The sequence below is a fragment of the Leguminivora glycinivorella genome, chromosome 2 (assembly GCF_023078275.1).
Source record: "Leguminivora glycinivorella isolate SPB_JAAS2020 chromosome 2, LegGlyc_1.1, whole genome shotgun sequence".
NCBI lineage: Eukaryota > Metazoa > Arthropoda > Insecta > Lepidoptera > Tortricidae > Leguminivora > Leguminivora glycinivorella.
Genome location: NC_062972.1, coordinates 10,187,968 through 10,199,974, shown reverse-complemented (window position 1 = coordinate 10,199,974; position 12,007 = coordinate 10,187,968). Strand labels below are relative to the sequence as shown.

At 36.1% G+C, this 12,007-nt stretch overlaps 2 protein-coding genes across 4 annotated transcripts in view; one reads left to right on the top strand and one right to left on the bottom strand.

The window, feature by feature from the left end:
• Positions 1-12,007, bottom strand: part of LOC125234258 (autophagy-related protein 16) — a 246,859-nt gene that overhangs the window by 164,405 nt on the left and 70,447 nt on the right. The window lies entirely within an intron of this gene.
• Positions 1-12,007, top strand: part of LOC125234251 — a 74,473-nt gene that overhangs the window by 23,142 nt on the left and 39,324 nt on the right. Inside the window, exon 3 of the mRNA XM_048140463.1 lies at positions 4,539-4,574. The gene's annotated coding sequence lies outside the window, so the exon portion shown is untranslated. The remainder of the gene's footprint in view (positions 1-4,538; positions 4,575-12,007) is intronic.

The window sequence follows — 12,007 nt, the reverse complement described above, 5'->3', positions numbered from 1 at the left end:
TTGCTGAATTTCGACGAGCCTACGCTATCGAAGTGACTTTTGGAATTAAAGTGGCTCGAGACAAAATCACGTTTCCGTCACTGTGAAATCTTTCAATAGCAGAGTTGTCCGGTGAAACGGTGTCTCGGTAAAAGGCGCGTGGCATCACGTAGTGTAGATTAGTTTAAAAGAGCGTGGTACCGGCGCAGGCGCAGGTCGTTGTTCGATTTACCGAAATTTAATCGGATGCTACTAATTTAGCTGTAATATATAGGCATTTCTGATCTTCCTAACATACAATTACATACATTTTAGTGATTCATGCAAAACTTTATTTATTGTGTCGTTTGTATTTATTCGAAGTTTTATTACTACTACTTTTTCAGTTCCTATTCAAGATCTTTTACGAAATATATAAGTATTATAAATACTTTTGTTATTTGACTAACATAAACACCTGTCCGATTGTATCACCTCCAACGCAGTTTCCGAGATTTATATATTAAATCCCATACGCACGCGATTTATACAATCAAAATAGTCCTTTTTGAGGTGAAATATATTTCGAGTTTAGCGGAGGTGGGAAATGGAGGTGGAATAGTTTATTTCCCTATTGTTCTGAAAGTGTTGTTCGAATATTTCCATGTGTGATGTTGATGTAGTGTTTTGTTCGATGAAGTCCGCCGATGTTTAGTATTCTCGAAGCTATTGACAATTCAGGAATTATCACTGTGTAACAGGAATGACGTACGATGGCGTTAGATTCTATGCCATCAATAGCGTAGGAGAATTCAACAACTTATCAGAATATCGAAGATAGCATGAGGGGTGGACTACAAAATTCGAAATGAATATATACATTTTAATAAATTATTAAAATAATTCTAAAAATGTTTTTAGCTTGTTCTATTTAAGTATTGGGCATAAATTTGCGTTACAATTATTGCGGTAAAAATCTTAGCTACAATATATCAGAAACGAAATAATTACACATTTTAAATTATAAATTCATCGAATGTGTTCCTTTTCACACAAAAGAAGTATGGCACAAAAGCGCACTGTGTGTATAGTCACATACCTGTACGAGATGAGTCAATATTTACAGGTTGACGACCCTAGTTCCTTTTGTACAAAAGTCGGAAAGAATATTGATAAAGAGGGCATATTTTGTACATTAATATGTTCCAACAAATGTTTATAGATATCGAGAAATTTTACACCCATTGCGTTCGATAAAGATCAGATATAAAGGCACGAAATCGCAACAAGCATGCGCATTGCACGTTAACTGGTTATCTAAAGCGAATTTATTGCCAAGATCAGACATGCTTAAGCGAGGGCGTCGGAAGTAATGTTTACCATGCGTTCCTGGCTATGGGTTTCATACCTACATTAATAAAAACGTTCGGTAGTGTTGATCACGCGAGGATCTTGCTCAGGCAGCGTGACAGTGACGGATGAGACGCGGGTGGCGTGACCGCGGCGCGTCAGACAGACGTTATGCTGATATGGCCCGCACACCTCCCTAGCGCCTCGGATGCGCGAACACCGCAATTTAAGTGTCAAACTAACAGAGACGAAACGAACGTCGACCGACTTCCACGAACTTTGCGAGAAGACTTAACAGCTCCGCGCAGGGCTGCTGTAATCATAGCTATGGATTGTTTGACCACATTTATGATCATTACAAGAAATTGTAAGCATGATAACGACAGAAACATTGGAAACAGCTACAAATCGATGGGAGGTGAAAAGTTATATTTCTTCAGTTTCAGATAATGGACCTTATCTAGGTTAAGGTAAGGTGGCCTAGGCACGTCGTTGTAGCCGCCGCTGACTGTCTGCGTTTTTTTGTAAAATAAGTGACAGAATGAACAAAATACCTACTTATTTCTTTCAACTCCAACGACATCCGTTCCTTGCAAAATAAAAATAATGTTTTCTAAGGAACTACGACAATAAACATATATATGTAGGACTTAGAGTGTTTTTATCAAGAAACACAGCTTTCTAAACAGATCTAATCATTGGCATAAATTAATTATAATTTGACTTCTAATTAGGATAAGTAATAATAAAAAAGTAGACAAATACCATTAGACCATTACAGACCCTCTTGCACAACTTGCCTTATCGCGCGCGAGTCCATACTAGAAGTGTGCAAGTTGTGCTAAAGGGTCTGGTAGATATTTTAGTTAACGATTATCGATATAATAGTTTTAACTGTGGTATTTACTAATTAAATACCAATAAAGAGAAAAAGGAATTATCCATTACTACTCGAACGCTTAATAAGATAAGTTTACCATTATACAACCTTTACAAGCGTGGGCTATAAAACGTTTAACACTTCAATCTGTCAGTGTGTTTTCTTAACAAGGCTCGAATACATCTAGCTGCAGACGCACGAATGTCGGACCTTCTACGGTTCAATGGTCAGCAGAACAGATCAGAGCGGCCGCCACTGACAGTTCGGTAGCTTTTTTCAACGATACCAATCGCATTCGTGGGTTTGTAATTGCAAGCTGCTGGCCTGACGTGCACTGATCTGTCGTAATGTTATTTTATCAAAACGCGGATATTTAAGTCACACGATGCCGACGCCAAACTTAGCTTCCTTGCGATCGAAGTTACGCTCTACTTTTAAATTGAACTTGGCATTGATATATGTAGGTAAATATGAACTAATTAATTTTATGTAATCTATGCTTATCATAGCATATTCCTGTCTGGTACTTATGTTTGTTGCTAAAATAAAAACATATATATAAAGTCGTCTGCTAGGTTTGTGTGACTTTTAATAAATTGGCATGATGATCTGTAAAAAACATATTTTTTGGGCAAATAAAAAACAAAAAGTCGTGAGCACTCTCTCAAAGGAAGGAATAAATAACTTTCTAACAAATTAAAAATTCATTTGTTGTACGGGGAGCATGTCAAGTCCCGTAGTAGGTACGTACTTTATATGTAAAGCGGACGATCTACATTTCGACAAGAATACTAAAATTATGTTACACTTCTTAAGAAACTTTTATACTTGAAACTTGGAAATATATTGTTATATACCTAGGTATACTTTAAAAGCATGAAATTCCGAACGAAAGTTTGCTAATAACAAAAAACATATCTGACAATTACAACAGTTTTTGTAGAACTTTATAAATACTTTCTAGGAAAATTGTTTTGAACTTGATAGGTTCAGTAGTTTTTGAGAAAATACGGAAAACTACGGAACCCTACACTGAGCGTGGCCCGACACGCTCTTGGCCGGTTTTTTTATATAATCTATCTATGTATGTCATTTTGATATAATGATGGTAATCTACATAATTCGTAGCCATCGGAATAAAAACAATGTATGTAAGAACTGTAGAGCGTTTGTTTACTATATTGAATTAAGCTTACTTGCGTAAAATTTAATGGAAACACTGTTCTACTTAATAATATAAACTAAGCTAATTCAAAATAATAATAATTTATAATATCCCGACACTAAACCAAATTAACTAAATCATTAATTCAATTTGTGTGTTATGTTTGTCAATACAGTCTACTTCAAATAACCGCTTTCGTGATCATTAAACTTAATGTCAATCATAACTCAAATAATATACAATCTGGAGCGCAATAACATGCGGGTGTAAAAGATCTCAACGCGCTGCAAATAAATGTATCGTTGCGAAGAATAGTATCTATTTTCATTCACAAAATCAATTCAGTTTTATAAGTAATTAATTAATTTTAAAGAAAGTAAGTAATAAAGTTTGTTTTCTATTCATTTGGCGTAATAAATATTTATAGTAAACAGAGACGCCTTTTGAATGGAAATCTCAACCTACAAAAATATGTACCTATTGATTACTTACAAATACATAGTTACATTTTAGTCTTCGGCAATTTAGTGACTTTACTCTCAACTAACTTAATCCAAATACAAGGTTAAATATGAAGCTGTTAATGTATATGTAAGGTACTTACTTATGTATGTATATGAAGTTATGCAATGTGATACATAATTGTACGTGCAGCTCGCACTTATCAGGCATTACCGTCGATGTTATGCAAGGTAAACACCGGCGCAAGGTCTAGTTCAAAAGCAAACGTTAATGTAAATATGTTGCCAGGCATCCAAGGAAATTCTTCGCTGAGAAAATCGGTCGAGTGATACTGGGAAATGGATGCTTTTCCTGGTGACTTAGCGCATAGGTGTTTATTGAGGTCGAGGCCTGAGCTGAACTCGTGGCCTGTTTGCGCTTGGGCCATGCACATTTTATTCTAGGTAGGTTAGATAAGCTGAACTCGTTTTCATCTTTCTTGTAGAAATCACAACGTTGAGAGACTATACATATATCTGGAATATGTTTGATTCTGCCGATTCATACGGCACCATAATGTAAGAATTAGACTTGGCTGTCGCGGAGCTTTGTGAGCAAGTACATTGCACTAATATGGGAGTCGCGGACTGCATGATTACAGGGCAGCCCTGCTATTCAGTAACTCACAATTGAAACACACTCATGTGTAAACTGTGTAATTAACAATAGTTTTTCCTTTCACAGGACGGGCGCTGACGGTAGCGGTTGTGGAGCTCACAGGTCAGTGACCCGAGCACCTTATTTTACTCTCTGCGATCGGAATTCGTGAATCTTCACAAATAACACGTCATTATGTCTTATTAGCCGTTGAGGAAGCACTTACAGCAAATGCAAGGAAAATAACACGCTCGCATATCGTGGGGGATTGCTCAAGGATAGAGTATTGCACGCATTATAGAATTAGTGTAAGAGTTACAACGGAACATTAAAGATGAATGTAATTCCGGTTAAAGCTGAAACGCATGCGCGCGGGTGCGCTCTAGAAGCCTTAGAAATGATATGAATTTGTAAACCCGATAAGCGTATTCACCGATTTATTGTTCCCGGTTTCATGTATTCACAATTCACGAATGTATTTTGTCTGTATATAAAAAAAATAACTTCATTTTGCCAGAAAGTCCAACATTTATTTTCAAACGGTTCACTTTCCATACTATCCAATTTCCATATAAAGTGATCATTTTCGTTGCTTTTGTATGCGTTCTACAGAGCTAAAGACTGACCGAGTCATCTGACTCAGATAGCTCTAAAATTTAACAAGTTATCTTGAAACTAAATCACGAACCAAATTATGTTACGTTCCGAGCATTTGAACGTCATATTATCGTAGAATATGACTCGTAAAAATAACAACCAACAAAACCAACGAAGTGCGAATATGACGATGAGTACAGTTACATATTCTGACAACACGCGTGTTGCTGGCCTTAAACAGTCGAGCAGCTAAAAAAGACTTATCATTATAATGCGAGGCACATTACCAAAATAATACTGTGTTATTACCGTAGAAAAACGTTACTTACTAATGTTAGGTACGAACTGCCAATCATAATATAACGCTTGAATGATATGCATCAAATGCAAGCTAATCTGTCTGCATGTTGTAAGAATTGTTTTAAAGTCCAAAATTATACACTTACCAGCGATTTACGTCTAAAGTCGGAGGAAAATAGTGTAATATGGAGCTCCCTGATTCAGTAATTCACTTTATATTATATGGTATTTACTCTTGTTTATGGGGAAATAAAGGATAAGAAATTATATAATTATATACCAAACATTTATATGAATAGGTAAATATATACATAATAGTTAGTTGTACATGCTTGTGATTGTTATTTTACAAGCTAGGCTGATATTCAGTTATTAACTGCAGCTTCATTGCCGCTGTATCCGTCAAGCTCTATGATAAGTGACTCTCGCCGCTACATTATGGCCGCGATTATGGCTTTCAATCCGTCAATCATTCACTAAGGACATTGACAGGTACTGCGCCCAGACTGCAGCAGTAATGTCGCACCAGCAAAGCAGCTGTCCATAATCACTGTTTAAGTAAAGTGAAAGCGTGAATGTCAACTCAACTGGCATACGGATAAACAAACATTGTATTTCGTATACCATCTATACGAAAAAAAAAGCTTTAGAACTTAGGTAGGCGTAAACTTGAATGAACAAGGCAATAGACTACAATGTGTGCCGTATGAGTCATTTAAGTTTTTTTGAGTTAAAAGGAAACGGACAGGTCCTGTGTTGTGTTCGATTACCAAATCCAGTAAACCGGTTTCGGGTAACCCCGTCCTGTTACTTTTTACCGTTTAGCCGGCATAATGGAGCACGTGGCCCACATTCTGGGATACCATGCATACTTGTACACACTGATCAATCAATTTTTATTTATTTCATTTAGTGCTCACTCTTGTGAAAGAAAAAGGTAGAATGGTATGTATGTACATATCACTGCGCAACGCGGCTAAAAAACTTGGTATTTTATTTTAATTCATTGTGGCACTGAGCGACATAGATGGATCCAAATAACGATAATATTAATTCAAGCGAAACTAAAACAAATGCTCCCATTTAAAGGTACTTTATTCACACGTATAAATGCAAGTATTAGTATAAAATTTTTGTTACGTGTATAACCACGCCGAATAGTGAGATATAGTCTATCAAAATAATGATACATACTTGTACAGCGTGCAAAATTAATAGACGAATCATTAAATGGTGATTATCATAAGACCACAGAATATACAATAGTACAAGTACAGAAGGCCCACTGCTTTGATGTTCACGAAATGCCGCCTTTTTAAATGCCTACAAAATTCTAACAGAGAAAGGAGCCGCACGTGCGCAGCGTCGGACGATAGGGTTGCCTATGGATTAAAACGAATTAATATCAGATAAAATGTTATACTATTATAGTCAAGTTTTGGGTACTCTCTAGGTATATACACAGTATTTATATATTTTTGTAAGTCCCAACATCACAAGCCTTATTGAACTTTTCCGTGGGACATAATCAATAGTAGATATGTGTAAAATTGTCCTATTTTATTCATGATGTCTATTTAACTAAGCATCATTAGTCATTCCACATGCGGACATCGCCTATGAACCTTAAAAAAAACTCGCGACGTAAAGTAAGAATAGAAAGTACGAACGTGCGTTCCGTGAGAACGCGCGCCTCCCCTGATTAGGCCGCGAACTCGCGGCCGCCAGCATGTACTTGTAGCGCGGCGATAGAATCGCGGAGTGAGCCGCCCCTGATAAGACCTCATTTGCATACAAAAAATCCTTTTGTAATATTTTGTCTTGTGCTTATGGCGAAAAATGTTTGTGAAAATTCTGTTTAACCTCACTTTTCGAACCACTCGGTACACTCGTGGTTCAGTATACATAGAATGCTTTCGCTTGCTCGAGCATCAACATAAGCACAAGTGGTAAAATAACTATTTAAAAAATAGATGCCTCTCGTAACTATAAATAAACTGTATAGTATATTGTACAAATCTAACCGGCGGTATATATTTTTCAACAGTCTCTCAAACATATTTAATTTAAACTTTATTGCACAAATCGTTGAACTTCTTAAATAATAGATAATATAAATTATTGTAATATATTTAGGTAATGTTTTTTTAGCATAGTTTTAAATTTGTTTGGGTGCTTTTCACTTCGGATGGCTTCAGGTAAGCTATTGAGCTATATGACTTTTTTAGCGATCTGCCACCAAAATAATTATGAATTCTAGGCACAGATAGCTTACCTGTAGCCACCGACTTAGTGTAATAGCTGTGCCGTATAGGATTTAGGGGGTTTTGCACTATACAGCCATGGTTATAGACTGCGAGCAGGTATTTATGTTTAAGGCTGACTGGTAATATTTTACATATTTTGAAAAGTAACCTATAGTTTCCTTTACATTTTGCTTTGGTTTTATTGTTAACTAGTAATTTTAAAAATCGAATTTGAATGTTTTCCAATTTATCTATGTTAGTCTTGGTGGTTAATCCATAACTGTCTAGTGCATAACTCAATATGGAATCTACCAGTGACATGTAAAGACATCTCAAAGTGCCTATTGGAACTCTAAATTTTAAATGGAAGAATTTACCAAGTAAAACTCTGAGTTTGTCATAGATAAAGTTTACATGTAGCGACCAGGATAAATATTCGTCTATTTGCATTCCTAGGTAAGTAACACATTTAACTATATCTATAGGTCTACAGGTACAATTATTCATATTTTGGTGACAACAAGGATAACTGTGAGCATATAAACAAATTGGAATATTGGTGATAGGTAGATACGGAGAGTGGATTAGTAGCAGTTTGGTTTTGTCAGCATTGAGAACTATCCCATTGTCATGATACCACTTAACGACTGAGTCTATATCTTGCTGTACAAGTCGAATAGTGTCTTCTATGTCAGTGCCGGCGCGCAGAGCACAGAGATATATAGATATAACCGACCTTATTCTGAAATTATTACAAACCACCTTCGTGTCTTCGTAACTTCGTAGCGTATTCTTTGAACACGAAGTCAGAACCACTTCATCAATTCAATATCCATTGCACTTCATTTATTTGCGAACACGTTCAGATTAAAATAATCGATATATCGGCGCCGGTGATAACTAAGAGCGGGCAAGTCTGACGGCTGCCTAGATAGGATTACTATCACATTGTCACTTTCGCGCTTATACCTGCGGCACTAATTCATACCTGTGTCATTTTATTTTTAGTGGTTAAATGGCATCACTTCTTGCGGTTTTAAATTAACTGTGTGTTCATAGATGAAAGGAATCGTAAAAGTTTTTAGATATACTGATTGAAAATTGATGGCATTTATTTATATGACCTGTAATTCAATGTGAGTGAACACATGTTTATACTATTAATAACCCCTTATCGTTGTTCGTATCAGTTGGGTAATAAGAATTAAATTACACGCTATCATGCAGTTTTTCGCCTCGAGCACCTTGAGTAAATATCGCATTGAACCGTTCATTAAGTCATATATTAAGCTATGATTTGTGCTTATGAGCTATAGTTTAGAATTAAATATTTTTTAAGTGACATGAGAGTACATTTTTATAAAATTTTGATATATACTGGGTGGGATAGTGGATAATTTTGATATATATGTATAAAAATATGCGAACGGCATAGTTAAATTCAGTCACGATATTACAATTGATAAAAATAATGTAATATCGATAAGGAATTTGTAACACAATTTAATATGTATTGATTGCCTAAGTAACGTTCTTTGGAAATAGCATTAAATATGTGATGCTTTGGCGAGTGCATAAACTATCGATACTACAATCGTTTTAGAAAACAATCAGATCTAGATTTATGTTTATGTAAATTTAGAGAACACTCAGAATAAAGATTAGCCGAGAAGGCATATAGTAATACAGGAAATGTCCGAGCTACATCCACCCCGAGGCGTAGGGTATGCATCGGGAAGTAATCGTGGCACAAGCTTTAGAACAAGCAAAAGGCGGTCGCTATGTTTGCCGGGGGGTTTTAATTGACAATGGAGACCAGCCGACTTGCATAGATCTACCGAATGATAAGGATTTACCTTTAACCCGCTCATTACAGTGATGACCCAACTTTTACATGAGAGCTAGATTGTAACTTGAAATAGGAGCAGTATCCCAAATAATTATATCACATTTTTCGAGACGCTCTTTTCACAACTTTTTTCTCACATTTGTTGGGGTTTTTTTTTTAATTTAAATGGAATGGCCAAGAGTCTCGTTGCCTACAGAAAACATTTAGATTTTCGTGATATTGTGAAATAAGAAATCAGCGTTGTTAACTACACTGTGTTCCAATAACAAATGTAAAGCCCTTCGGCCACCCGCTAAGTCAGGCATGTACCAGCTAATTATCATTAGTAGGTACGAACATAATGATGGACATAAAACTCCGTAATTGAAACTTCAATGACCTATTACTACTACCGCTTTCCGTCGTAACATTACCATAACTCATCCCAAAGAGTACAAGGAAGTAAAACATTCATGAAATTATGAGGTCATTAAACTGCAGGTACGGTTCATCGTCTGGAAAGATTGTTATATTTGTAGCAGTATATTAAACCATCGGATTCGATGCAAGTTTGCAGTTACGTCCGGAAACAAACACAGCCTTCTAAATAAAATAAGACTATGAGTTCTTGAAGTTTGTGGTTTGAGTAGATATATCAAGTTCAAGAACTTTATTCTATACATATAAGTATTTAGTTTATTTTGTTTAATAACTTGAAGTTGACAGTTTCAATAAAAGTGGTTCGAGGTTATATAATCAGCTCGCTGTTTGGCGGCGAACCACAGGAACATCGATCCGGAATGTCGATGCTGTTACCGACGGACCGGTCTCATTCCCGTGAACATGCTTCTTGGTCCATGTACCTATGTCATAGTCTATAGAATATTTGCGACCTTATAAAAGTCGATCCTGCCGATACTCTATAAGGAAGAGGGAAGGGAGCCATTAATATTAAGCTCTTCGTAACGAACCTCTTTTGATATAGGACGACTTGATAGCAAGGAAAGCTAGGCCTAGAGTGCGTGTCAATTATGTACTCTGGTAAACACGTGAGCACGTGTACTGCATTGCTAATGGTCAGACTTTTCTCTCACTGCACTTCCTGTTTCGAGAATAAATTCGCCAAGTAGCATCTGTATTTAATACGTCAATAATACATACTATATATATATATGTATTAGTTAATGTATGGTGTAAATATATTCACCATTAATGATCATAGCGAATGAAACAAAGCGTCAAACATATTCCAGATAATTTTCATAAATTCAGGCTTAACTAAATGTATATTTTTTACAAATTCAATTTAATTGTTTTTATTACATGTAATAGTTTTGACCTATTTACAGCATGGTACTGTTACTTGAATCGTTGTTTCATGTGATGGATTTGATGCTGATTAGTGATATTAAATACATACTCCCTACAGTATCAAAGCTGAAAATTTAGACTGTAATGGAATGTTCGTCGTGAGCGTTTGATCCGAAAGATAGGCATGTTGAGTATAGATAGGGAGGCGGTGTGGAGTCATCAAGTGCGCCCAATGTTTATCAGTAGGCGACATCTTTATGTTGGGGTCGGTTTTTCTGCGCAAGCGTGGTGCGGTGGGCGGTAATGGCGTCCGCCCCAACGGGATTCGCGCGCCGACATGGTTTCAAGTCTCATCGTGCGGCCGCAATACATCGCTCCACATATTACCTACCTGCGAGTTTGTTCCGGTAAACACTCGTGATATACCATAAAAACGATGTTGCTTCGCACCTGGCGGGAAATAAGACAGTTTTACGGAGAAACTGTACGTACTTATTAAGGAGCTCTAAACACACATGTAGCCACATATTTATAAATGTAGCTCACATACATTGTAGAGTTTATTTAAAAGCCGTACATTTAATTTGTTGCTTTACTTATTTATATATGTAGTTAAGATATTTAATATAAATAAATGCATTTAATAACAACTTGTAAACCGATTGTATCTGCAATTATTTCATTCACCTAGTTCACTAAAAAGAACATGAAAATAATTAATCATTTCAAATAAGCCGTAAACACGTTTCATTTAATATCTCGAGTGATAAAATCAATGACAATGTAGCGCCGATGAAACTGCGATTGCGTCGTAATGAAGAGTGCTATGACGTACTCAACGAGCCTTGTAAACATCTGATCAATCACCGCTAACGGTACGAGTCCGACCTACGTGACGCCAATACAAGTGCAATGACCTTATTCCAAATAAATTGCAATATTTTAAACCGCTTTCATAAAAATAAGTATCCAATTTAGATACCATTTCTTCAAATTGAGTTTCGGGTCCAGTTAGATGACGACATATTTAAATAAAATAACATAAAAAGTGGACATTCGGATAGCGTAATTTACAGGCTATTTTATAAGATAGTGTTTGTTGATAAAGATCTGTAAAGTCAGTCAACAATAGTATTCTTCAATGGGAACGTCCCACACAACGGAACCTTTTCCGCCATTTAAATTGTACCTCTAGAGCAACATAACAAACAAAACTAAGCGAATTAGTCAAATTCAACATAGGTTTACCGTTAGTGTACTCACATTAATATAGA